Source organism: Pogoniulus pusillus, chromosome 20 (assembly GCF_015220805.1).
Source record: "Pogoniulus pusillus isolate bPogPus1 chromosome 20, bPogPus1.pri, whole genome shotgun sequence".
In the NCBI taxonomy this organism is placed as follows: domain Eukaryota; kingdom Metazoa; phylum Chordata; class Aves; order Piciformes; family Lybiidae; genus Pogoniulus; species Pogoniulus pusillus.
The window spans coordinates 9,829,473-9,857,084 of NC_087283.1; the positions used below are offsets into that span (position 1 = coordinate 9,829,473).

The 27,612-nt window shown below is 50.2% G+C and overlaps 1 protein-coding gene across 11 annotated transcripts in view; it reads left to right on the forward strand.

Moving 5' to 3' along the window:
- The window catches only part of ZNF469 (zinc finger protein 469), a 243,180-nt gene that overhangs the window by 151,307 nt on the left and 64,261 nt on the right, over window positions 1-27,612 (forward strand). Inside the window, exon 4 of one of the 11 annotated variants that reach the window (XR_010306015.1) lies at window positions 12,430-12,570. The exons of 8 other annotated variants lie outside the window; for them this stretch is intronic. The gene's annotated coding sequence lies outside the window, so the exon portion shown is untranslated. Of the gene's footprint in view, window positions 1-9,068; window positions 9,429-12,429; window positions 12,571-15,601; window positions 15,635-27,612 lie in introns of those variants that run through there. 2 more of the 11 variants (XR_010306014.1, XM_064160092.1) reach the window with 2 other exon arrangements.

A 27,612-nucleotide genomic window follows, 5' to 3' on the forward strand; every position in this document is an offset into this window, starting at 1 on the left:
CCCCAGGATCCGAGGTGTGGCCTCACCAGTGCCGAGTGCAGGGGAAAAATCACTTCCTTGATCCTGTTGGTTATACTATTGCTGATCGAGCCAGGATGCTGGTGGCCTTCTTGGCCACCTGGACACTTGCTTGGCCACTAGGACCCCCAGGTCCTTTACTGACAGGCAGCTTTCAGGCTCAAGTTCAGTTAAGAAACCATGAATAAGTGTCTATAAATATCTGAGGGCTGGGTGTCGGGGGGGGGGGGGTGCAGGCTCTTCTCACTTGATCCCTGTGATAGGACAAGGAGCAATGGATGGAAGCTGCAGCACAGGAGGCTCCACCTCAACACAAGGGGGAACTTCTTTACTGTCAGGGTCATGAAGCACTGGAACAGGCTTCTCAGGTTGTGGACTGTCCTTCTCTGGAGGCTTTCAAGGCCTGTCTGGATGCATTCCTCTGTGACCTGAGCTAGATTGTGTGATCCTGCTCTGGCAGGGGGGGTTGGACTCGATGATCTATTTGGGTCCCTTCCAACTCCTGTCATCCTGTGATCTTGTGAACCACACCCTGGTTCCTGGTAGGCAAATGGATGATCTTCTGTGGCTGACACCCCCTCCTGCCTTTGGCACTCATAAATCCAGCACCTGCTCTGAAGGCTGGTTGTAAGATGTTGGGGATGTCAGCTGTGGCAGCTCCATCACACTCAGGTTGGAATCATTGATGCTCTCCCCATCCTGTCGCTTGCCCCAGTACATTTGTGGCATGCTGGAAGAGCATCACCTTGGATGGTGGTTTAATTAGTTTCCAAAGCATTTTGTGTACAAGAAGTGCTAAAGGCCATATCTGCTCTTAATTACCTTGTTTGGATTTTCCTGGAGCTCATTAAGGCTGTGACATGTGGAGCTGAAGGAAGCTGGCACTCGGCGCTGCCAAGTTCCTTGCAGATATCTAAGGGGGGGTGGAGGTCTGACATGGACACAAACATAATCAACCCTCCTCATGGGCACATCAGGACCCAAGGCTGATGCACTCAGGCCATGTCTTGGCATGCCCAGGCCACATTATGGTGTGTCCAGGTCATGTCTTAGTATGCCCAGGCCATGTTGTGGTGTACCCAGGACACCTCATGGTGTACTCAGGCTATGTCTCCCTGTGCCCAGGTCATGTCATGGTGTGCTCAGGCCACACTTTCAAGATGGGTCTTGAAAGTAATTTCTTTGCTTTTCTCTTTGGCATCCCAAGTCTTTGCCAGCATCAGCTCCTCAAGTTCAATGATGATGTGATGGATGGAAAAAAATAAACACACGTTTAGGGACAGGATCTGCAATGCTTCTTTGCCTGGAACAGTCTCAGTGGGGTTTTATTCCTCCTTTTCATCCCCATTCTCAGCCAGTCTCATCCACTCTGTTCCTCCCCAGCCTGTGTGCATCCACACATGCTGAGACCACGCAGATGCTTTCAGGAGATAAGCTGGCATTTGTGACCATTTGTGGGGTGGGTATTTTGGAAAGCCTTCATGGTTTAGGATGGAACTGATACTGCTTGAAAATAACTCTGGAAAAATAGCTGCAGTCTCAGCTTGGGACCCAATTTCAGCTCCACTGCTGCTCCAAACCACAGAAATGCACCCAGCATCTTCAGTACACACCAGCGGGGACTCCACTGCTGCAGACCATGCTTGTCTGTGCCCCTTCAGGGCTGTTGGCATCCAGCCCAGCCATGCCATGCTTCTGTGACTCCTTCATCCTCCCACTGATGGTCCAGGACCCCCGGTGCTCCCAGCTCAAAATAACCCACCCACCTGGAGTCCCAGCTGCCTGCCAAAGCATCCCAGGAGCACCAGGCACAGGGGAGACTGTGGTGTGCAGGGGCAAGACCGAGCTTACTGCCAGAGGAGGGCAGAAAGAGCAGGTATCCCAAAACCCCAGCATGGTGGGGATGGGAGGGGACCTCTGGAGATCATCTAGTCCCACTGCCCTGCTAAAGGACAGTCAGCCAGAGCTGGTCGCCCCAGACCGCAGTGTCCAGGGAGGTTTGGAATCTCTCCAGAGGTGGAGACTCCACAACCTCTCTGAGCAGCTTCTCCAGGTATGGAAACGCGAAGGCACAAAGAGACTTTTTTGAGGTTGCCCAGGAAACGTCAATCTGGAATCTCCAACCTTTGCTTTTGTGGCTTCTACGTTCCTTTAATGATGCTGGCAGTGGGGCTGGGTGGTGAAGCAGCATCGGTCTCTGGAGCTTTGGGGTTGGCAGAGGGTGGGAAGCCCTGTGGAAATGCAAAAGGTGGTGTGGTGCATGCTGCTTCCAGCATTTCTTACTGCAGAGTCCTAAAAGTCAGAGGATTGAACCTATAAACCCAGGGTTTCTGGGTGGGAATCCTGCCTCTTGAGGCTACTGTTGCTTTTTAAAGGGGATTAACTTGGAGATTATCATATCTTTGAAAGGGGAAAAAATAGTAATCTGATTCAACTTGTTCCCAATCCCCCCAAACCAAATCAACTAAACCTCTTCACATCTCCCTCCTGGCACATGTCTTTGGGACAAAGCCCTGATGAGCCCAACATGGCAGTCTTTGACATGGAACATGCCATATGGAGCTTGGGGAGCCTGTTTGGGCAAAGCACAGCACAAGGCAGTGGAGGAGAGGGGGATTTGGGCTGCTAAAAATGCTTTCTGGGGGACAAACCCTGTGTGGGGCTGAGCTGGACCCTTTTGATGATGCTGTAGCGATCCCGTCTGTGTTTTGCCCTTGCCAAAGGCTGAGCTGGAGCTTGTGGGCTTTCTGCTTTGCCTCTTGCTGGCACACAGGTTCTGTCCTTTCTGTGTTGTGTTTTTTTATGGTAAGCAATCATGATCTGCACGTTAATATAATATCAGGATGATAATCTGGCAGCGGGCAAAGCTGGATGCAGCGTAGGAAAGTTCCTTCATCTCCTGTTTCCATTTTTCTTGGAAGGGAGGGCAGCACAGGAGGTGGTGGCCGAGGCACGATGGGCTTGGACCTGCTGCCCAGATTTCTGGCTGAAACACCAGATCCAGCAGCTGAAAGCAGGGAAGGGGATTTATTCCTGATTGTAGGCTTTGGCTTGGAGGCTGAGGTTAGGTGCTGCCTGGATTGCACCAGAGGAGGATTCCCCTCCAGCTGCAGGTACAGCATCAGAGTGGCAGTGCTGGAGCTGCAGCTCATCCCTGCCAGGGACCAGGCTGCATGAGGCTTTGAGATACTTGGTCTAGAGGGAAGTGTCCCTGCCCATGGCAGGGGAGTTGGCACTAGATGATCTTTAAGGTCCTTTTCAACTCTAGCCACTCTATGATTCTATGACCAGATCCAAGTTTGGGATGGAGAGAGGCATAGAGCAGAGGAAAAGAGTGCAGAAAGCAACCCTCAAAGCACAAATCCATCTCTCCAGCCTTGGCAGTGGTACCCTAAATCCTTCTATGCTCACTGGGTCCCTCAAAACCCCATCTGCCAGAGGCAGGGGATTCACTGAGCTTCATTTAGAATAAAAATGATGTAACTGGAAACCTGAAGAGAAAAACAAACCTGCTGTAAGAGAGAGGACGGAGATGGGAGCAGAAAAGGGAGGGATGTTTGCACTTTCCTAGCTGTGTTGCTTCGCCCTTCGAAATCTGACTCAGGGCTTTTGCATACTTGAGGCTGGCAGGGCTGGCTGTGGGACAAGAATGTTTGCCTCCAAGAAAGCCTGGCAGAACATGTGATTTCCCAAAAAACCCAAACAACAACAATAAAAAATGAAGCTAATCCCTTGATACCATCTTAGCTTTTATCCATCTGCTCCCACACAATCTGTCTTACTTCTCGCCCATCTAGATACATTGGCCCTGAACTGCCTCCCAGCAATTAGGCTGAGTTAAAATTCCTGCCTGACCTTGGGTTTATCAGGCTCCTTGCTTAGGTTTGGCATGTGTCAGGTTGCTAAAATAAAAACCCATCCCACATGCTGCGTCCTGTCGCTGAAGCCTTCGGGGCAGGGGGGGAAGCTGGAGCAGGTGGGACTGGGAACAATGGTTGAAGCAGAAGGTGTTCACATAAACCCACCAGCCCTGTGCAGTCAGGAAATTCAGCAGTAGCAGACTGGAAAGGAGAGATTTGGCAGCCAGCCACCACCAACGTGTTTGTGAGCTCCTGGAAGGTACCTGCCCTTCCAGCTCAGCCTTTGCTGGTTTTCATCCACATGCTGACGAAGAGCTGACATTGGCTGCACACCCAGAGCCTGCTTGCCTCTACCCCTTCACTCTAGGAAGTGCAGAATCCTAAAATCCCACTGTGGTGAGAGTTGAAAAGGATCTCTGGAGATCATCCAGTCTAACTGCCTGCCAAAGAAGGGTCACCCACAGCAGCTTGCCCAGGATCCCAATGTCCAGGTGGGTTTGGAATCTCACCAGAGAAGGAGACTCCACAGTCTCTCTAGGCAGTCTATTCCAGGGCTCCAATACCTTCACAGCAAAGAAGTGTTTCCTCATGTTCAAATGGAACCTCCTGGGTTCCAGTTTGTGCCTATTGCCCCTTGTCCTGTCACTGGGCACTGCTGAAAAGAGTTTGGCCCAATCCTCTTGCTGCCACCCTCCATCTCTCACTGAGCATTGATCAGATCCCCTCTCAGGCTGCTCTTCTCCAGGCTAAACAGCCCCAAGGCTCTCAGCCCTTCCTCCTCACAGAGATGCTCCAGGCTCATCATCATCCCTGCAGAAGCCCTTGCCTGGTCCCCAGATGGGGCAGGCATCTGTGCTAGCAGGCAGACATTTTCTCTACATACTTCCCAAGTGGTATTTCTGGTGGTGACTGAGACTACTCTGCCCCTGGGGAAGGGGGCATGGGATTGTCCAGCTGCCTGTGGCCGATGCCCACGCGGAGATGCTGCCAACAGTGTCCCCAAGCAAGGTGATGATCCAGCAGCGATCAGACACTGGGGTGGGAGGAGCATCTTGTCTTTGTAGGCTTCAAATCATCTTTCCTCTAGGAAAAAAACAAGCAAACTGGGGCAGTGCCCTGGGATTTGGCTGCTGCCCTGTAAATATGAAGAGTCCCTTTAGGTCCGTGGGTCTTCGAGCCCTACCAGTTCTTTAGGGCCTGTGGCTTCTTGCAAGGCTTAGGAAGGGCAGAACTTTTATTAGGGATGAAGTAACCAGGATACAAAATTGGTTTCCTGGATGGCCCAAGAGGACATGGAACCTGTCTAAACTGGGAGGGTTTGTATAGAGACTTTGCTCTGCATGGTGAGAGGTGTCCTGTCATGCGAGAGAGCAGAGCTGTGCCTCCCACCACAGAGAACTCATCAGGCTCTTCCCTTGGGGCCAGGTTAGGTGAGATTTGTCGGTGAAAACAATCCAAGCAAATGTGATTTTTTTTTTTCCTTGTTTCCTTTGTAGAATTGGAGAATAATGGTGTTTTTATTAGAATTCAAACATTCTGCCCTAGCACTGGTCTTTAGCAGCGAGATTTCCCTCGGCGGTGTTGCTGTTATGTCTGTCAAAAAGGAGCAAAAATTCCAACCCAAACCTTTCAAAAATATCCCAGAAATGGCTTTTTTTGGATGGCTTTCTCCAGCGAGTTCAGTCCAAGCTGGCAGGGTCTGCTTGAGGAGTATGGAACAAGGAGAAGACCTGGAAAGTTTGGGTCTGCTTGGAGGAGAGCAGCTTTTAGGGGTCTCAGATGGAGGGAGAAGTGACTTCTGCATGAGGCCCATGTAGAGCTGAAGGCTCCTTCACTCTAGGGCACAGTTTAGCGAGCATGGTGGCGTGGTGGGTTGTTAGTTGGACTTGATGATCTTAGAGGTCTTCTCCAACTGCAATGGTTCTATGATTCTGAGCTCAAGAAGCTGGGATGCCACTTAAGGAATCATTAAATTCCTCTCGCTTTAGTGGATAATAAAGCCATAAATAAAGCCCTCTCCCTGCTACGCTTGGCAAGCGAAGACACGTCTTCGAAAGACACATTTGCTCCACTTTCTGCTGCAGTATTTCTATTTTACAGCCCAACCCAGCCACAAAAAAATGCTTTCTTTTTTTTTTGGGGTGGGTTTTTTTTGTTTGTTTCCCCCTCCCTTTCCACCTCCCTTGGTTTCTGTTGCTTTGGAGGGCTACAACAGTCAAAGGCTTTTAAACGAAATGATACCAGCAGTGTGAGAAGAGCCAAGAGGCTGGTGCCAAGCTCTGCACAAAGAGCCCAGCAGACTCGAGCTGCTCTGGGCTGCCTCATGGAAATCACCCGTGTTGGCCTATGGTCCTGCACATGATTCACGCTCTGGCAAAACCTGTTGTAGCTGTAGGTGTCAGTTAGAGTCGAGCCCTTAAAGCTATTTTAACACGTTCCCTTTTCATGTAATTTCCTTTGTTTTTAACAGGAGCATTCATTAAAAAGCTGCCAGAAGGAAAAGAAAAAGGAAGGGGAGGGCTCATAGAGGTCTTGGGTTATGGAACAGCTCAGAGGTGGCTTTTTGCCAATGGTTGAGCCCACCTAGGGTCTATCATGTGCTGGGGTGTGGGAATGATGCCTTGGCCAAAGCTGGCTCTGCAACATCTGCCTGAATGGTGGCATTTTCCACCTGAAGCAGGCTGCTTATTGCCCATGGCATCATTTCAACCTGGAGAAGAGAAGTCTCTGGGGAGATCTTCTTGTGGCCTTTCAAGATTTAAGGGGACTGATAAGAAAGTCTAGGGACAGACCTTTGAGCAAGGCTTGTTGTGATTCATAGCATCAGTCCGAGTTGGAAGGGACCACAAGGATCATCTGGTTCCAACTCCCCTGCCACGTGCAGGGACACCCTACAATGAGGATGAGGGGTGATGAGTTTACACTGCAAAAGAAACTACTTGCAGTGAGGATGGTGAGACAGGCCCAGGTTAGCCAGAGAGGTCAGAGATGCCTCATCCCTGAACCATTGCAAGTCAGATTGTTTGGGGCTCTAAGCAACCTACTTTAGTTGCAGATGTCCCTGGCGACTGCAGAGGGGTTTGGACTGGATGGCCTTTAAAGGTCTCTTCCAACCAAAACTTGTCTGTGATCCCATGACTCTGGAGTTTTGATGGTTGTTAATGCTGTGCAGGTCTTTGCTGGCATGCAGGAGCCAAATGATGTGGCTTTGCTCAAGGTGTTGATACTCTGCCACCCGCCGTGCTCTAAGCCCGTTAGTGGCTCTGGTGACTCCAGGAGCTGTCTTGCACCCATGGAGTGTTCCAGATGGGCTTAAGTGCTTTGCAGAGCTGGGACTGTGTGGCATCAAGGTCCCTTTACAAAGAAAATGGGCCTTAGAGGCCAGTGATGAAATTTGAGGTGCTCTCTATATTGTTTTTGTAAGATGACATCTCTTTGGCTGCCTGGAGGATATTACTGTGCCCAAACACCAGGAGCTGAGACAGGAGATGGAGAAATCCCTGGGAAACAAAACAAAGGGAAAGATGAGAGTCGTGAGAAATACTGCCTGTCCCTTAATGAAGCAGAGCAAGTGGAAGGGAAATTTTGGACAGAACATTGTTCTTGTCACTCTCTGCAGCTCCCTGAAAGGAGGCTGGGGTCAGGTGGGGGTCAAGCCCTTCTCCCAAGGAACAAGTGATACGATGAACAGAAAGGGCCTTGAGTTGCTACAGGAAAGGTTTAGGTTGGACATGAGGAACAATTTCTTCCCCTTGAGGGATGTCAAGGCCTGGAACAGTCTGCCCAGGGGAAGGGTTTCAAATCCATGGAGATATGGTGCTGAGGGACATGATTTAATGGTGATGAGACAGTACTGGGTTTAACAGTTGGACTTAAAGACCTTCAAGATCTCTTCCAACCAAAATGATTCTACGATTCTAACAGGTTTTATTAAGGGCAAAGGAAGGACACAGCAGCAAATACTGCATGGCTTCTACCACACTTCCCTGTGCTGCTTCCCTCAGGCAGTAAAGAGAAACGTCCTAAAACACCTGGAACATCTCAAAAGCTTTCACATTCCCATTTGGAAATGGTAGCATCCTGCAAAGGTCATAACATGACAGGAATTGAGATGGATGTGGTCTGAAGGAGTTGTCCTGCTCACCCTGTAACAGGTTCTTCCCACAGATTTTTAGCTCATCAAGCCTCAAAATCCTCACTCTGAGCTGACCTTGGAGTGCTTCCCCCTGTCCAGGTTCACCAAATTTTGCAGTGAACCAAAAATCTCAGTTACTTTTCTAACCCTGACCTGAGACTGGGGTGACTTGCTGGGGTGATTTACTGGCTGTTTGGGTTAGTGAAGCGCTGAGTGGTGAGGTCTGTGCTGGGAAAGTCACCTGTCTCCATGGGAGTGCAGCTTCTCAGTAGGTATTGGATGAGCAATGAAGCTCTGTTAGTTTATCAGTCCGTGCTGGTTTCACCTAAGATCAGCATCTCCCCAGCTCTGGCTCCCAGAGCTGCTCTTGCCATGCCAGGCTCCCACACCCCACCTTGGGGTGATGAAGACATTTGCAAGGATGATGTAGATTTGGGTAAGCAGGAAAGGGGCAGTGTCCACATTGCTGGTTAGGAACTAACCTGGCTGCAAATCTCTCCTCATTTCTGAGCCCACAAAAAAAAAAAAAAAAGAGTTGTTGTTTTTTTCCTTGCTCCTCCACTGTAAATCATCAAAAATACCACTCCAGAAAAACAAAAAGTACAAAAATATGTCCACCCCCCCCCCAACCATTTAACTGTATTGTGCAAAACAGTGCTTTTCCCCATCACATACTGGGAAACTTCCACCCAACCTTCAGCATCAGCCTACAGCAAACAGCTGCTCTCTTAGGTGGAGGGAAATGGATTTTCCAGCCTCCACAGCTGAATATCTGAAGAAAATGGAATCACAAAATGGTTTGAGTTGGAAGGGACCTTTAAAGGTCATCTAGTCCAATCCCTCTACAATCAGCAGGGACATCTTCAACTAGATCAGGTTGCTTAGAGTCCCATAAAGCCTGACCTTGAGCGCCTCCACCACCTCCATGGGCAAGCTGTTCCAGTGTTCCATAACCCTCATAGTAAAGAACTTCTTCCTAAAATACCTGGATGTGATGGGGGCTGGGAGAGGTGACTCTGCCTGGATGGAGTTTGGTTCAATTTCTTTCCTTTCAGCCCCCAGTGAGGCAGTTGGAGATGCTTGGGGCATCAGCAGCTGGATGAGAAGCTGGATGAGAAGGGGCTGGATCCATCTCTTCATGGGGCTTGTTTACTTCAGCTTGGAGTGAAGCTCTGTCTCTTTGCTTCTGAAGCAGTTTGGAAGTGTTTCCCATCAAGTCCTTTGCTTGCTGCAGTTTATGGTGTCTGCATTTTTCCTGGTGACCCTCTGTACTGTCACAGTGGCCTCTCTCCTCCTTCACTTGTCCCTCTCCCCTTGGCAGAGATGGTGTCAACAAAATGCTGCTCCCAAGAATGCAGCTTGACAGCTTTCTGCCCAATTCTGGGGGCTGTTTCTTCCCCCCCTGCTGTCCCAAGTTACTGGATGTATGGATCTGCTCTTTGATGTTGACACTGTTTCTGGCTCGTGCCTGCATTGTAGCTGGAGACATGCTGGCTACCAAAGGTTTCACAGGGAGGCTTGTTTTGGAAGCTCAGCAGGGCTGCCTGGGAGACCCACTGCTTGGTGGATCATGCTGATGTGAAGCTGGGGTCAGCAACTGGGGCTGCACCCCCTTATCAGAGCTCAACCACACACGGTGAGGAGGGAGCTGCTGACAGATGTTGTCTCAGGGTCTCTAGAGATGGGGAGGAGAATGGACAGAAAGACTGCATCTGAGGTCAGGTCTGGCCTCTGGAGCTTCTGTCTTTGGGGTGGAGGCCTGGGGTATGCCTCAATCCGCTCTTCACCAACCACGCCACATTGCTGGAGGAGCACATCTTTACTCAGATGAGTGTTTGAGCTCTGGGAGCATTTCATTCCTGGCAGAAGCAAAGCTCAGCATTTTGGAAATGGGCTTGCTGTCTGCATTCAAGACTGTGTCTCCATCTACACAAATTGCTGTGGCTCCTGGAGCCACGCTCTTGAAGGCAGCTCTGTGTTGCAAGAGCTCGCCATGGCATTGCTTAGGAGGATCTTGCGCTCAGTCAAAGCGTAGGAAGAGCAGACAAGGGGTGGAGGCAGCAAAACCAGACTCTTTCTGCTCTGGAATGACAGCATCAGTTGATGGGACTGCGAGGATGAGAACTGGGATGGCCTTTCTTGCAGAGGGTGGAGGAAAAGTTCTGGGAATGGTGGCAAGGGTGGCTTTCTCCAAACAGCTGGGATGCAGCAAACTCGTACACATGCTGGATTATCCCTGCTGGGCCAGCTCCAACTTCGTTCAGATTTAATTTCTGGCCTCAGAACATTATTGCCCAAATGCTTTTGTCTGACTCAGACCACTTCAATACCATCCCAATGCATCTCCCCAAACACAGAGGCCACCAAATGTGTCCTTCTTGTTACAGAAGCTATGAGCACAGTGGCAGTTTGGTTTCTAGGAAGCCTCTTGCTTCCACATCCCTTCTCCTCTGACTTTTCCTGCCTTTGGTGCAGGCTGAAGGCCAGCTATGAGATCTTGCTCATCAGTTGTTGAGCAACTTCATAAGCAGGTTTCAAAGCAGTCTTCTGCTGACTTGCAGAGGGCTGTTCTCCTGCTAACTACCAAGGGGGCATTTGGAGATGTGGCTGTTGTAAGTGTTGGAGCCTATTAATGATGCCAGACACTGTTTCTGCTCCTTTTGATGCTGTGTATCTCCACCTCACATGCCGTTCCATGCTCTCTGTCACCACTTGCTGCTCACCTCCTTGTTTTGTAGCTAGCAAAGACTTGGTGAGTAAAAGGGTTGATTGTCTTCAGGCATCCAAATTTGGCATTTGCAGAGGCTGTAGGAGAGGCCACATCAACTATTAGGTTCTTCTAGAGGAGGAGGTAGGCTAAGGTTTGGAATGGGAGATCTTAAAGGTCTCTTCCAACCAAAACAATTCAATGATTCTCTGTTTTGGTCATTCATGACACTAAGCAAGGCAAGTGGGAAACACCAGAAACTCTCTGGAGAAGCTTGCAGCAGCATGAGTAATGCCACAGAAAGGAGAGCTGCAGGGATGACTAGACCATAAAGTCATTACAAGTGGCGAGTGGCTGCAGAGGAATTTGTTTGTGCTCCCATGCCTGTCCCTTGCCATCTGCTTGCTTCAGAGAGAGGCTGTTGGTGTGGCTGAGGCAGATGTGTCCAGAAGGGACCCAGATTCCTTTTTTTCCCAGCCTTAGGTAGAGAAGGTTAGAGGCAGCTTGGGCTTATAACTCCTCTGCAGCTAAACTGTGGTCTCCACGATCTGTAAGAAGACACAAAGGAAACAACCTGAGTGATGTCTTCTGCAGCCAGGCTCCAAGAGACCTTCTTGTGGCCTTCCAGTACTTAAAGAGGCTGGTAAGAAAGCTGGGGACAGGCTTCTTAGCAGAGCTTGTTGTGACAAGACAAGGGGTGACAGGATGTGTCTAAACTGCCAAGAGGGAAATTCAGACTGGATAGAAGGAAGAATATTTTTCAGCCAACAGTGGTGAGACCGTGTCCCAGGTTGCCTAAAGAGGTGGGAGATGTCCCATCTCTGGAACCATTGCAGGTCAAGGTTGTCTGGGACTCTGACATCCCTGCTGACTGCAGGGATTTGGATCTTTAAAGGTCCCTTCCAACTGAAATAATCCCATGATATTATGATCTATGAGGGAACAATCAGACCCTGCAGAAGCCCTTCAGGCCCTCCCAGGGGTCTCTCCACCAAACTGTGGGGTTATTTGCCTCAAGTTGCAAGGATGAGCTTTCACCTGTGACGTGTTTGAAGGCTGATGCTCCTAGGTGCCCCAAACCTTTTCATTCCCCCAACATGGTTTGCAACCACAAAATTCGAGGCCAGCACCAAACATCCTGGTCTCATAATCTGTGTTCACCACAGACACATTTAGAGGCACCTTCACGACATGCACAGTCACTTGGCAACCTCTTTGGATGCAGAAGGTGCTTTTCTTCAAGAGAAAGTGTCTCTCTTTGACTTGCCATGCTTGCATAGAGTGTGCCCCACATCTTGCTTGGTTTTCACTTCTCTTTGGCTTCTCAGAGACATCCAAAAACCAAATCTGTCTTGATCTCAGCATTGTGTGAAAGTATTTTCCCAGCGCTCTGCCTTGAAAAGCATGATTTAATTAACATTTTTATATGTTTATTATTTAAGGAATCATGTGCTGCTGAGTTTTTTGTTGGCTTTTGTTGGGCTTCTTTTCCTTTCCCTTGGCTTTTTTACCCAACTTCTGTTTGTTATGAGATACTTGAGTCGTATTCCATGGTATAGCTGGGAGGGGTGGATGGAGAGCACCCACCCATCCCAACCTGCCTGATCTGGGGGCTTGGCAGGGTGTTGGCTTTCTGCTTCTGGTTATGATGTGGTTTAAGCAGCATCACATGGAGTTTATGGCTTTTAAATAGTGCTTCTTGACTTTAGGAAAAGGAATTGTTGGGAACTGGCTGCTTTCAAAGGGAGGTCACCAGCTCCACAAGAGAAATCAAGGTTATGGTGAAGATCTGTCTGGTGTAGCAGTCTCAACACAGCCCCTGTGAGAGAAGGATATTTATGGGTTTGCAGACTCTGGCTCATGTGTGTCCACCTGCAGCATAAGCTGGTGGGCAAACACCCTCCCATCCAGACCAGGAGGAAGTAAGATCTCACCAGTGGCCATTTGCTGCTTGGCAGTGGAAAAAGATCTCAGGGTCCTGAGTGGTCTGTTGTAACTCCATAATCTCTTCTAAGCATAGCTTGACATGATTTTAAGGGTCTAGCAAACCCTGTTCATATCTCACTTCTCAGTAAACTTGGTTCTCTTAGGGACCACTTGGTCTGGAAGAGCATCAGTGTATTTAGACAGGCAATCTGTGCTAGTGCCTGGCCAAAAAGACACGAAGCTGGGCTCTATCTCTGGATACTATGTGATGTCTCCAGGTGACAGATCAGAACAGGGGCCATTTAGGGTCAGCTTTGGAGTCCATTTCTCTACACAAGTCTTTACCCAAGGAGGGTATTGGTAGTGGCAGGGAGCAACCCTCTTTGTGTGCATGGCTGTCACGTAACAGAACCGGGGGGGGGTTATTTGCTGTGTAGTAGCCTTGTTCAAAACATACCAAAAAAAAAAAAAAAAAAAAAAAAAAAAAAAAAAAAAAAAAAAAAAAAAGAAAGAAAGAAAGAAAAAGAGGGAAAAAAAAAGCCATTTTTAGCCCAAGTCCTTTAAACAGATGCTTAACCTCACACCAGCGCTGGAGGCTGGAGGCTCCCCCACGCCAGCGTTGGAGGCTGGAGGCTCGCCCACACCAGCGCTGCAGGCTTTCCTCATTGTGAAAGTAAACATGTGCTTTAGGGCTCTGAAAACAGATTAAAAGTAAAATCCCTCCCTGAAGGAGGAGGATAAACATTGCTAAAATGTTATCATTTGTGCAACCGCGCTCGGGGTGCTGGATGTGGCCGCGGCTGCAGGAGTTTCTCCCGCAGCACAGGAAAGTGCCTGGGAGCTTTGCTGGGACCAGCTGGAGCAGGGAACAGATTTGTTTAGCATCTTCTTGCCCTTATTAGCATAAACAGAGCCCACATCTTCTGGGAGAGGCATTGTGACCCTATGAAGACCTACTTCCATCTCAAGGATGGCTGGAAGATTGGTGCTGGTAGCTCCTTGGCCCCATCAACCAATGTGTCACCATCAGCACGGTGGTTTTGGAAACCCCTCTCTCCCAAAGTCCTCACCTTCTGCGGCTCAGCTGATTTCCAGCAGGTCACGACGTGGGTTACAATGGGCTCCAGTTGAGGAGCAACCAAGTGGTGCATCCTGTGGAGACCCTCATGTTCCTGGAGCCTCTGCAGGACTTCTCTTTCTGGTTAGTGCATCAAAGCTGCACTTGGAGCTTGGCCCGTTCTCCTCCAAGAGACGCAGTAGAAAGCAGGGGGAGGTATATTTATAACCAGGAAAAATCATAGTCCTCTGACGCCTGGACCTTACGGCGCTTGCCGAGGGGCCCTCGGCCTCTCCGCGTCTCTCTCTGGGGCTAAAGATAGTCGTGGCTGCAGCTGAGCTGTGAATCAGGAGTAAAAAATGTGGGTCACCTCCTGTGCGAAGAAATGAACATTCGGAGACTCATCTGCTCCTGACCTCATTTCACTGGGTATGAATCAGGCCTCCAGCCCAGCAGACCCCACAGCTGCTCCGGCAGCTCCAGACACCATTCCCAAAGCCCACAGTGCGCCTTTAGGGAGGGTTTTTTGGGGTCAGTTTTCCCGGTTCCGATGGAAAGGTGTTAACTGAGCAGGAGTGCAGGCATGGCTTTTCCCCAGGTGCTCCAAGGAGGCACCCAAATGGTTAAGCCTGATGTTCTCACCCAAGGTGCTTGCACACATGTGCACAGCCATGTGCCAGCTCGACCATGGCATCTGCGTGTGCCAGGACATGCAGCAGCACTGCATGGGGTGAACATGGGCTTGTTTGTGTGCAGAGGCTGAGGGATGTGTGTGTGGTGCACCAAACCATCGTGACCGTGGTGGCCTCGTGTGTGGGGACGTGCAGCCAGGTACTGACACCCAGGGAAATCTCCACTTGCACTTGATGCAGTCTCTCTTCTTTTTACTTTTTTGACAAAATCCACTCCCACTTTTGCTTTCTTAAAGTAAAACCTGACATGGACTCCAAACCAGTTAGAAACCTAAAGGAGAAAGCACAAGTTTGGCACCTGGTAGCCCTGAGCAGAGTCCTTTTGACCTGCAGTGCTCTCAATGGAGTCACTTTATTTTTCTGGGCTTTCTTTCCTCTCTTCTAACTTAGGGGTTCTGCAGCTTGTCTTCCTCTCTGAAAGTCACTTCTGCTCCCAAATCATGAAGATGAAGGCAGCAGTAGCACTTCTGGAGGGTGGCATCACCTAGAACCAGGCTTAGCCAAGCTCAAAGGCATCTTAGATGTGTTGCCATGGGTTAGTAAGTGCAGGAATTTCTTCATTCTCTGAGCTGTCTTTAAATAAAACATTTGGGGGGGGGGGGGGGGAAGCTCATCCTGGAAGGTGGAAGGGTGCTAAAAGCTCCTGCAGGACAGAGGAGCATTCCACCCTCACCGAGTAGTTAAAAGTGGAACAATCTTGGAGTTGTGACCTACAAACCCCAACTGCACCAGTCGCTGGTGGGTGGAGGCTGGGGCCGGCGCACTCCGTGACTCATGGATTTGCTCCCCTTTGGGTTGGTTTCCTTGCCCTGTGGATTTTCAAGCCCTCCGGAGCCAGGAAATAGTTAAACACTCCAGTATTCTGATTAGCAGAGCCTTAAAGTCAGTAAAAAAGACAGTCAGAGAGAACTATCAGGAGCATGCTAATGAAGTGAAGTCATCAGCAGACACCAGAGAAGTATTCATGCCTGCTCCACGCCGGACGGGTATCGCTGGAGCCCAAAGAGGAGCGTGCAGGTGGAGCAGGGCTCGCCAGGACACGGGGCTCAGCCATCCCGCTACCATCTCTCCCCTCCCTTTGGATATTGCAACGCTTTCCCTGGGATTGGTGGTGGATTTTTTGTGCTTCACTGGAGCTTAATGATATTTCCAGCTCAGCGGGAGCTGCGGGAAGGCTGGAGATAGTACAGTGAGAGCCTAGAAAGACAGCAAAGGGCAGCTCCCGGCTCCACGGGCAAGGTGAGGGCATTCTCTTGGAAAATCCCGTGGGTTTCGCTGTATTGTTGGTGGTTGGGTTGGGACAACGCTGCGGGTGGGATAAGGGGGACGTTTCTGCAACCACAAGGGGGTTTGGTGCCCGCTCTGCAGCTCAGCGGTGTCTAGGGACGCGGCGATGCTCTGCCCAGCCCTGCCCGGCCCCTGCAGCCAGATATGGACCTCCCGGGAGAGCAGGGCTGGGAAGCTGCTGCTGAGAACGGTGAGGAAAGCAGCGCCCAGCTGCCTTTAGTCCTTTACCTTCCTAGAAGCACTCGTGGGCACTTTTAATAGCATTTTAAAAATATATTGTTCTCCTCTTCTGGGGCTTTGCAAAGCAACCGTGTCAAGGTTTTATCATCTTTATCATCCTTGTTCCACACACGTTGGCGTCAGTGACTTGCAAGCTCAGCTCCTGCTTTTTTCACTTTAAAAAGTGCTTTTTCTTCTTCTTTTCTTTTTTTTTTTTTCTGAGTAATTGAGAAACTTAGGGCAGAGCAAAGTTTTAGCTAAGCAGTTGCCTTAAGGCTAAACCCAGTAACTCTTACACTGGCAAATCCGTGCCGGAGCTGATGACTCGGCAGTGCTGTTTAAGCTACAAAAAGTCACACCACGAAAACAGACATTTTTGTTTATGGCAAATGAAAGAAAAATATGCAGAAGAGGTTTTGCTCCCAAGCAGCCGCCGTTAACCCTTTCATGACAGCGAGTTCCTGGGATTAGTCCTGGGATCAGCTGAGGGTTGGATCTCTTTACAGCGGTTAGAAGTGAGCCAGCCACTCAACTGCTGCGCTGAGCTTAGTGCTCACGCATCCCTCCAGCCTGCCTCCAGGTCTGTCCTCAAGTTTTGCTTTTTATCCCTTGCAATGACTTTAATTTTCCCACTGCAGAAGCATCCAAGCTTGTGGCACTGAGGGTGTACTTTGAGGAAGATGCATACCCAGCTCCTGGGTTTGTGTGTACTGTCCCTGCTTCTCACTCCAAATAATACATCCTTCAAAAAACCCTCAATCCCTTGCTTTTATCCGTATGGAAGTTAACACCATATCAACATCAACTGAATTTTGGGAGCCTAGGAAGTCCCAGTGAGCTTGGTGGCACGATTACCTTTTTAACCTTACATCAGAAGCATCTTGTTCCCTTATGTCTTGTTATAACTAGAAAATCTCGAGTATTATCCTAGGAGCAACATTTCTCTGTTCAGCTGCACCCCAGCCCAAAGCAGACCCTACAAACTGCCATCCCAGGGTGGTGGAGTCAGGCACATTGGCATCCCCACACCATGCCCACCCTCCTGGGAGGATTTTCCCTTTGCAAGAGCTCTCTGAACACAGAAAATGCACCTTCATCCACATACATTACATGGGATGGCATCTTGGTGAGCTCCTCGTGAGGGACCCAGCTCTGCATCTCTCCTGCACCTGGGGGCATCACACCAGCTTCTCTGTTTTTTTCTGTTGCAAGTGTGGCTTTAATTATGTAAGAGACAATTCCAGGAAGTTTACCTCTTTTCTTCACTCTGTTTCCCAGCTCCTTGTCATCTTATGTCCTGCTTGTGGTGGGTTCATGCAAATGACCCACCGTGGGACCTTGAGCACAGGCAGAGGTGGACAAGTCTAAGTGACCCTTAATAAGGTCTCCTGGATGCTGTGACCTGCTTCTGCACAGCCTCCTCAAGCCCACCTTGCTGCTCCAAGCTCTCAGGGTGACTTCTCCTTTACACACCCCAAATCATTTCTAATGATAAGATGGAGATTGACCTTGGGTACCCTCCTCGTGTGCAACAACAAGGCTCCTGGCTGTACTGAGCCACCCAAGAAAAAGCTAAAATTGCCAATTCCTCTTTTTTCTGGGGTGGTAGGATTTGAGCTCCACCCTCAGGAGCAGGTCCAGATGCAGTTGTGCCAGCTGTGGGTGGCAAAGCCTGGCCGTCAGGCTGGCTCCAAAGGGAGACAGGAGCATGTTTCTGAACCTGGAATGCATCTCATCCCACCAAGGACATGGATTTTGTCCATCTCCTGAGCCCTGTTTCCACTCAATCTGCATTGTGGCCAGCTGGTTGTGCACCCAGTCCAAATGAACCAGTAACTATTGGCGTTGTCCTGATTTTTGCTGCAGATTTTGGGGGATTGTAGTGTTTAGGGAACCAAAAGTTGGAGCTGCCCACAAGTCCTGTGGGCTTTAAACTGCCTTGGATCCTCCACCAGCCACTTTGGCTGGCCGTCCTTGGAGGAGAAAGGTGTTAAAGGGCCCCTGGCCCACTACTAAGCAACAGTTACCAACAACCTTAAGCAAATAGAAGATGTGAGATGATGAAAACAGGGGAACTGCAGCCACTTCCCAGCATCTCTGTGGTGTGAGTCAGTGGTGCATGTCTGCTGCCCTCCTTGTTCCTAGATGACAGCATTCACACATCAGATCTGCTGGCCCTCAAGGGTTAGAGATCCCCAGTATTAATGACCCTTTCAGCTGCTGTGCATTTCTCTGGCTGCAGGATAGGCTGAGTGAGAAGCTGGGATTGATAAGTCTCCATCCTTAACGCTGATTTTCTTCTTGGACTCTCAGTGGTGGCATGTTTCAGATGTTGTGTGTGACTGCTCTGTGCATATTGGCCTGCAACTGATTGAAGGTCAGGTCCTCCAGCCTTGACCTAAGAGAGAGGGAGCTGGAGCTCATGAAGGGATTATCCCAGCACTGTTCCGTGTTGGGTTTCCAGGCAGAGCCTCATGATGTGAACTTCTCAGGGAAGATTTCAGGGAATTCCCCTGACAGGGGCTGGCCAAGTGGTCCCAGGGAGATGCCTGGGCTTCATCCAAAGGTGGGAGACCAGGAATCACTTTTGGAGGGCCCCATCCTACTGCTGAGGTTCTAGGGAATACCAAGCAAGCCCCAAACAAACACTGACTCTGAAAACCTCAGGGGCAGGGTAACAGGAGGGAAGTAGCTTTGTCTGGTGAATTGTTTCCAAGATGATGACTTTTGCCTGAACATGATCATGGGAAACCTGCTGGGAGGTTGGACTAGGTAGTCTCCAGAAATCCCTTCCAAATCTCACCATGCTGGGATTCTGTGATTCTTGGGATGGCTGTGGTGCTGGTAGATGAGCAAAGGTAAATGAGTAAAGGTGTTTTTCACTTGCAGGTAGATTTATTTCAGCTCTGAGCTGTTGTTCTCTTGGGCTATATAAATGTACAGGCATCCTATCTCCATGGGCATCCTATGTCCATGGGCAGGTGGGCAGATGTCCATCTGCTCAAGGCTGTCTGCAGATTCCTCAGCTCTCTTAGTGAGTTGTGCTCTTGCAATCCATCACTATTTGAGGGCAGCAAGTCTTGCTGCGAGGAAGAGTACATGTTTGGGCCAGGCTAGGGCTGAGTTGGCATCCCTGCAGGCTCTGACTTTTAGGGGGTGCTGGTCACTGTGGGAAGGTGAGGATGGAATGTAGGGCTGGTAGAGGAGACCTGTCTCCTGAACACAGCAGCAGTGGGGCTATGACCTTCAATGACTCCTTGTCCCCTTGCAAGATGGGTCTTTCAGCCTGGGCATGGTAGGTGGCCAGCAAAACACAGATCCTTGAGTGAGAGACACTGAAGATGGGCAGAACAGCAGGGAGATCCCTTTGAGAAGAGAAAAGCAGCTGCTGCTCCCAGCCTGCTTTGAAGCACATCTTCCAGCACCAAGCCCAGCTCACCTCAACCTGGAAACTGCTTTCTTCACCATCATTTTTCATCTTGCTGCTCCATCCACCATGCCTGTGGATGCTTCCTTACATTCCTACCCCAAGACCTGCTGTGAATCCCCTTGCATTTGTGGCTGTCACCTCCATAGCACACTCACCCTTTTTAGTGCAAGCAGAACCTGTTGAGAGGATGAATCTCTGTCTCTGGGAACTGCTCCTGCAAGCAACAGGTCCAAGGGAGATAGCCTCACACCCTTGTTTGTCCTCCCTGCTGCACCAGTGCCTTGGGTGCACAGTGGTCCCTGCAGACCTCCTGCTCCAGCCCAGATAGTGCAGGTGCCTGCTGTGAATGGAAATCATCTTACAGAGTGGATCTCTGCTTTACTACAGGATTTTTTCCCCTCTGCTTGAGATATCCCAGCTCCATGCTTCCTAGCCACAGCTCTTGTGCTCACAGCCATGGGATGATGCACCTTCCCCAGAAGGTCATAACTTTCTTCTTCACTTCCAAGCTCAAAGCAAAGATGCTCTTCCAAAGGGTGGACTTTTATCCCATTCCTTGATTAAAAGGGAATGGAAAGAAGGCTTTGGTAAGAGTTTGTTTTAATTGAAGGATAAAGCTTGGCTTCACGATGGCAACCTGCTTATTGGTTCCCGAAGGGCTTTGGAGGGACACAGGGGCCAGGGAGAGCCCGAGTGCAGATTCCTGACAGCGGCCGGATTTTTGGGACCGGGAGCTGAAGTCCTGGAGTACAACATCGCCACCTGTGTGCCATAGGCGAACATACAGCAGGATAAATCCCACCAGGATGAACACCATCAGGATGCATCACACCGGGACACAGCCCGTCAGGATACATCCCATGCAGATGCATTCCACCAGGGCGCACCACACCAGGATACATCTCCCCAAGATGTACCTCATCAGGATGCAGTCTGTCAGGATACAGCGCTCCAGGATGCATCCCCTCAGGATACATCGGGAAGTATTTTATAGAGATGCACCTGAATGGGCTATACCCCAGCAAGAGACATCTCATCTGGATCCCATCCAGATCAACCACATTGAGATACAGCATCCCGGCTTGCATCAGCAATAGTGCAGCCAGCAGGGGATTGTCACCCTGGACAGGGCACTGGTGAGGCCACACCTTGAATACTGGGTTCAGTTTTGTGCCTTTCAAGCCAAGAAGGACATTGAGGTGCTAGAACAGGTCCAGAGAAGAGCAAAGAAGCTGGTGAAGGGCATAGAACAACAGTCTTGTGAGGAGCAGCTGAGGGAACTGGGGTTGTTCACCCTAGAGAAAAGGAGGCTGAGGAGAGACCTTCTGGCTTTCTACAGCTCCCTAAAAGGAGGTTGGAGCCAGGTGGGGGTCAGTCTCTTCTCCCAAGAAAATTGGATAGGATGAGAGGAAATGACCTCAAGTTGCCCCAGGGGAGGTTTAGGTTGGACATGAGGAACAGTTTCTGAGGGTTGTCAAGACCTGGACCACCAGCTGCCCAGGGCAGTGGTGGGGTCCCCATCCCTGGAGAGGGTTTCAAAGCCATGGAGATGTGCTGCTGAGGACCATGGTTTAGTGGTGACCTAGCAGTGCTGGGTTAACGGTTGGGCTTGATGATCCTAAAGGTCTCTTCCAACCCAAACCATTCTATGATTCTGTTCTTTCTGAAGTGATTCCATGCCCATACAATGCACAAGGTCATGCATAGAATCACTGCAGTTGGGAAGGACCTCGAAGATCATCAAGTCTTCAAACCCCTCCAAGTCAACTTCTTCAGACCCTTCTCATGCCTTCTCTTCCTGACTTTGGGTGAAATGTTCCTGTGCTCCCCTTGTCTCTATGACTAGTGTGTGCATGGATCAAATGTCAGGCTTTTGTTTGAAAGCAGCTCTCAAAGAAATGACTCCAGACATTTGTGTGTTTAAGTTTGTTGGGATTTGAAGTATTTAGACTCTGCTTACGAACATTGACATGGAGTGAGGAGGTCACGAAGCAAAAAGCCGTGGCTGGTGTTGACAGGAGGGAGATGTTTCCACACACACACACTCAAAGCACCCTCTTCTCATTTGGAGAGTGCTGGTGGGAACAAGCCAATGTAGATTGCTCCATTAATGGGGATTTGTGGCACACATTTGCTACTGTTTTGTGAAGACAAACAGAAATAAGTGGGGTTCCAGTGCTAGAAAAGCTGGGGCTGGGGACTGGTTACTAGCAAAGGGAAGCCACTCACAAAGGCTGTAGGGGAGCAGAGGGGATGAACCTCACTCTGAGGAGGACACTGAGCTACTACAGCTTGTCCAGACACAGGGCAATGAAGCTGGTGAAGTGTCTGTAGAATGTGTTATGTGAGAAGCAGCTGAGGGAACTGGGGTTGTTCAGCCTGGAGAAAAGGAAGCTTGGGGAAGACCTTCTGGCTCTCTACAACTCCCAGAAAGGAGGTTGGAGCAAAGTTTCCTCCTGAGAGGAAACAGGTGAGAGAAAAAGAGGAAATGACCTCAAGTTGCCCCAGGGGAGATTTAGGCTGGATAGGAGGAACACCATTTTTTTTCCTTTTAGTGTCTGTCAGGGGCTGGAGCAGTCTGCCTGGGGAGCTGTTCCCACAGGTGCTCAGAGAAACGTGTAGACCTGGCGCTCTGGGACGTGGTTGAGTGGGCATGGTGGTCTTGGGTCATGGCTGGACTTAAGCTATGAATGACAAAAGACTGGAAGAACCAGGTTTTGGTGAAGGAAGGGATTAAATCAGAGACATAGTCTCCAGCCCTTGCCTACACTCCACTGAGCTCATTTTCTCACTGGAAGTTCTGGTTGGGGAACTCACAGCTCATTTTCTCCTCCTTGTATTTCGAAAGCTGCTTCTGCTCCAGAAGATGTGTCAGTGTTTACCAAAATGTAAATAACACTCTGTGCTTTGGCTGCCCTCCTTGGAGATCTAATGTTGTGGGGCCAGCTGCTGAGGGATGGAGGTGGGGAGATGCTCAACTACCCTGCTCCTCTCCCAAAACACATGTGAAAAAGGTCTCAGCTTCTGGGGCTGGTTCAGGATGACCCAGATTGGGTGCCATGATGGTGGAGGACATGAGCAGGTTGGGCTGATGCAAAGGCATAGAGGCCTAATGAGAAAGATGGGAACAATCTTCTTAGCAGGGTCTGTTGTGACAAGGCAAGGGGTGACAGATTTAAAGTAAAAGAGAGAGATTTAAACTGGATAGAAAAGAGACATTTTTCCCTCTGAGGGTAGTGAGACATTAGGATCAGGCTGCCCAGAGAGATGGTAGATGCTCAATTCCTGGAACTGTTCCAAGGTCAGGTTGGTTGAGGCTCTGAGCAACCTGCTCTGGTTGCAGATGTCCCTGCTGACCACAGAAGGGTTGGACTGGATGCCTCTACAAGTTCATTCCAAGCCATTCGATGGGTTTATGGTTCTATAATGAGACATGTTTGGGGAGAGATGCCTAGAAGTGGGCCTGGTACCATGTGTGGCTGCAAGGCTCCAGTCTCCAGCTTCAGCTTCCTGACTGGTTTTTGTGTGGATGGAACAACCTTGTCTTCATTCACTAGATGTAACTTAGATTTGCTCTCTGTGGTTTTGAGACCTCTCAGGAGCATTAGCCATGGGCTTGCTCTGGATGGCTCTCCCCATGACTCTGCCAGGCTGGGGTCTGTGTGCCAGCACAAATCAGATGCTTCTGGACAAAGCTGCCATACTGCCACCGTGCCCCTTCCTCTTCCCACCACGAGGGTGAGAGACCTTTTGTAGAGTCATAAAATCACAGAATTGTTTTGGTTGGGTAAGACCTTCAAAGATCATTGAGTCCAGCTGTAAACCCAACACCACCATGGCTATTAAACCATGTCATGAAGTCCCATCTCTACATGTTTTTTGGACATAGAATCTTAGTATAATTTCAGCTGGATAAACCTTTTAAGATCACCAACAAGACCTTGAAGATCCTCCCCTGTTCCCTGGGGATATAGTCTTTCTTTTCCCAACCCCAATGCTGCATTAATGTGTATCTTTATTTCTGCACCCTGCATCTCCCAGCCTTCTGAAGCATCTCAGGGGGCAGCTGCAGGTGGACACAGCACAGCAGTGCTCTGCTCTCCACAGGAGATGGGTGACTTGAGGAGGTTGTGCTGGCACCTTGGATGATGTTCGGGGCCAGGTGGGTGCCTGACCCATAGCTTGCCTGGAGTTGGAGGTGCAAGGCTGTTGGAAGGTGCTTGTTTGTGTTGAGCATGAGTACCAAATTGCTCTCCCCATGATGACTGCAGCTATGCAAAGCCAAGACCTAAGAAAATAGTGAATTTCCTCTGCCATCATTTGGAGGAGAAACACTTAGGCAGCATTCAGCAGCAGTTGTGAGGTGTCCTTTAATCTCCATGTGCAGGGGACTGCCAGCCCACCCCCAGGACTGGATGGTCTTAGGAGACACTTTGGAGATCTTAATGGTTGCTGTGGCATCAGAGGATGCAGAGAGATGAGGTGTAGTGCCTTGATGCATGGAGCATTTCCATGTCCCCAGCACATCATAGTATCATAGAACTGTTTTGTTTGGAAAAGACCTTTAATATCATCAAGTTCAACCATTCTCTGACTCAGCCAAATCTGGTCCCAAACCATGTCCTGCAGCACCACATCTCTGTGGCTTTTCAACAACTCCAAGGATGGGGATTCAACCACCTCCTTGGGAAGCCTCTTCCATTGTTTGAGAACCCTGGAGCAGGTCCACAGAACAGCAGCAAAGCTGGTGAAGGGTCAGGAGAACAGGTCTTGTGAGGAAAGGCTGAGGGGACTGGGGTTGTTCAGTCCAGATAAAAGGAGACTGAGGGGAGACCTCCTGGCACTTCATTGCTCCCTGAAAGGAGGAGGGTAGAGAAAGATGGGGGTTGGTCTCTTTTCTCAAGGAATAAACAATAGAACAAGAGGAAATGGTCTCAAGTTTCACCAGGGAAGGTTTAGGTTGGACATGTGGAAAATTTCTTACCCTGCAAGGTTCTCAAGGCCTGGGTCAGGCTGCCCAGGGCAGTGGTGGAGTCCCCATCCCTGGAGGGGTTTCAAAGCCATGGAGATGTGGCACTGAGGGCCATGGCTTGGTGGTGACCTGGTAGTGCTGGGTCAGACTTGGCAATCTTAAAGATGTCTTCCAACCAAGAACTATTCTGTGATTCTAAGGGCTGCTGGTGGTGAGACAGGGAAGGGAGTGAGGAGCTTGGATCTGGCTGAGCTCCATCCCAGCTGAATGCTCTGCAGACTCCAAGGTACAGGAAAGAGTTTAGCGACCTGCAGCTGCCTCTGGGTTGCCTAATTTGGTGTAATCACAATCATTCTGCATCCAAATAGGCAGAAAATTGAGCCCTTGAGTTTCCCATCTCGCTTGGGCTGCTCCCCAGGCACCGTGCTGGCACTTCCCTCCTGGATTGCACTGGAGCGGGAACATCACGCTTCCAGCAGGCATCACACATCCTTCCAAATCAAACAGGAGCCTGCCCACAGCTCAGCACTGCAGGGAGCAGAGGCAGAACTCTGGGGCAGAACTGCAAAGCTGGCAGAGGGCAAAGCAGGGCTGTGGGATCCACACCAGCTTGATGCCACCCTTCAGCGGTCCAGCCAGCACCTCCAGTTCCTCAGGCCGACATTTCATTCCTGCCCACTGCCAGGGTTTGCTCAGCTTCTGGCCCCTGGGCACACACTGGCAGGTTGTTGGCTCAGCAGAGGCCTGGGGAAGGCAAGCTGGGGCTGTTTTGATTAGAGTTAAAAAGGAAGCTGGAGAGCAGACGTTCCTGCGCCTCCCCAGCCTCATCTGCACATCATGGCCCTGCCAGCACAGCCCCGCAGCAAAACCCTCACGTTGGCCCATCGGCATCCAGCTGCAACAGCCAAATCACAGCCCTCTGTGGCTTTGGCAGTGCCAGGTCTCCTGCTTCTTGAAGGGCATCTCTCCCCAGCCCAGCTGAGGTTACCAGGGCTGCTCTAGGCACAAACCCACTTTTTGAGCAGAAGTATAAGAGATACAGGTCCCAGTATGACCTTGTGTTGTTCCTGGAGGGCAAACAATGTGTCCTCTGAGCTGAGACCTTGCAAAACTCCTCTGGGTTGAGCCTGTGACACTTCAAGCTGATCTAGCCTTTGCTTTCACCACCTCCTGGGGGGTCATCACCCTTCAGGGCTGCAAAACGTCCTGGGTTGGTGCCTTCAGCCACTATGAGTTGCTCTAAACATCCAAGCAGTTTGGAAGATGCATCAGGACCATACTCCTCTGTAATCTGGCTCTTGATTTGGGAAGTAACTCCCTTCTATAGCTTCCTCATCACATCTGGGCTGAACCTATAGCCATGTCTTTAGAAGTGGACACAGTCCACGTGCCCCAACCCTGCACCCAGGCAGGGCAGTACCAGCCCCACAAGCCATACAAGGGAGATTCCAATGGATGTTGTCGGTAGATAGAGACACTCTGGATCTGACTTTCCACCATCCAGCACTTTTTGGCCGTGCAGATGTGCCTGTTTGCAGGGAAAGAAGAGGCTGGGGAGCTTGGCGGGGACCGGCACGTGTCTCCTGTGCACATCTGGCCCCTGGAAACAGCAATGCGCTGCCGAGACAAACATCTTGTACGCGGGAGCCGCAGATGTTTCTCAGGGACACATATCTGAGATGCTTTGAGATAAGGAGACAGAAATCCATGTGACATGGTGATGGCGTGGGGAGGATGACTGAAGCATCTTTGTGAGGGGGAAGGGCTGAGGCCCAGAGTTGTTTGGCTTGGAGAAGTGCAGCCTGAGAGGGGATCTTCTCAATTCTCAGCTAAAGGGTGGGGGCAAGAGGATGGGGCCAGACTCTTCGTGGTGGTGCCCAGTGACTGGACAAGGGACAGCAGGGACAAACTAGAACCCAGGAGGTTCTATGCAAACAGGAAGAGGAAATTCTTTGCTGTGAAGGTACCAGAGCCTAAGATCAGGCTCCCCAGAGAGGCTGTGGAGTCTCCTCTGGAGAGATTCCAAATCTACCTGGATGTTGTGATCCTGGGCAACCTGCTGTGGGTGACCCTGCTTTAACTGGGGGCTTGACTAGATGATCTCCAGAGGTTCCTTCCAACCCTCACCACGCTGGGATCCTGGGATTCAATAACCCAAATTAATTTCTCCAGAGCTGGCCTATGGATCCACAGCATCAGTGCTGGGTTAGGGTCTGGTGCATCATCCCCTCTCTGTCCTGTGGGCAAGCACTGGTGGCTCTTTGGAGACTGATGCCTCAATTTCCCAGTGTGTAAAGTGGGAGTGCTGGGATACGTAGCCAGGATGGCTGGCACATCCCTGGCCCTGCTGCTCAACCCAGGGCTGACAGTGACCTATTTACCTACGGCAGAACTTTCTGCTCCACTTACTTGACCCGGCACCTTTCTGTTTGCTCAAAGCCAGGAACGTTTCCTCTTGGCCAAGCCGCGCGCGCACTCGCAGGAATGTTTGCCCGACAGACAAACCACTGCTCTGTGCATCCCCACATCTCCACCTCAGAGGAATTCCAGACCCTTTTGCTGCGATACCATTGCAAAATTCACCCTGAAAAGCTTCCAGCTTCTTCTTTGCCTCCTTCTCCCCATCCTTCTGAAGCTACGCCATCGTCATCTTGGGGACAGGCAGCTCCAGGGAGGAAAAAGGTGACATTGTTCTGCCCTGAAAGGTTGTCAGCATCCCAGCTCTCTGGCTCTGTAGCTGCCTCAGTCATGCATGTTTGCATATGTTAAAAATATTTAGTCCACTGCTAAAAAAAATATTATGCCCAAGATCTGGGGCCAGCTAAATATAATGCCACCTATGTGTCCGTGGTGCTGCGTGCCGGAGGCACAGAGGGGTACTATTTGCCTTCGGAGCACTCTCAGCTGCCAGCAGGGACGCTGGGAGCAATCCCGATCCTGCTGTTGGCCAGAAAGTCTTTTCTCCCCCGTTAGAGAGGGATTTGGGGCGAGGAAAACTCCTTGTTGAGATGTGCAATGTTGTGGTGCAGCATGTGCCCAGGTGCTTCCTGATGTCTGGGCAGCTTCAGGTGTGGGCAAGGATACCAGGAGCGAGCCTGATTCTGCTGCCTGCCAGAAAGGCTTTTTGTCCTCTTTGGAGAGGAATTTGGGGCAAGGGAAGTTCTTTTCTGGGATGTTGTGGTGTTGTGTGTGCCAAGGTGCTTCCTGGCATCTGGGCAGTCTCTGATGTGGGCAGGGATACCAGGAGCGATCCTCATCCTACTGTCTGCCTGAAAAACCTTTTTTGCTCCATTGGAGAGGGATTTAAAG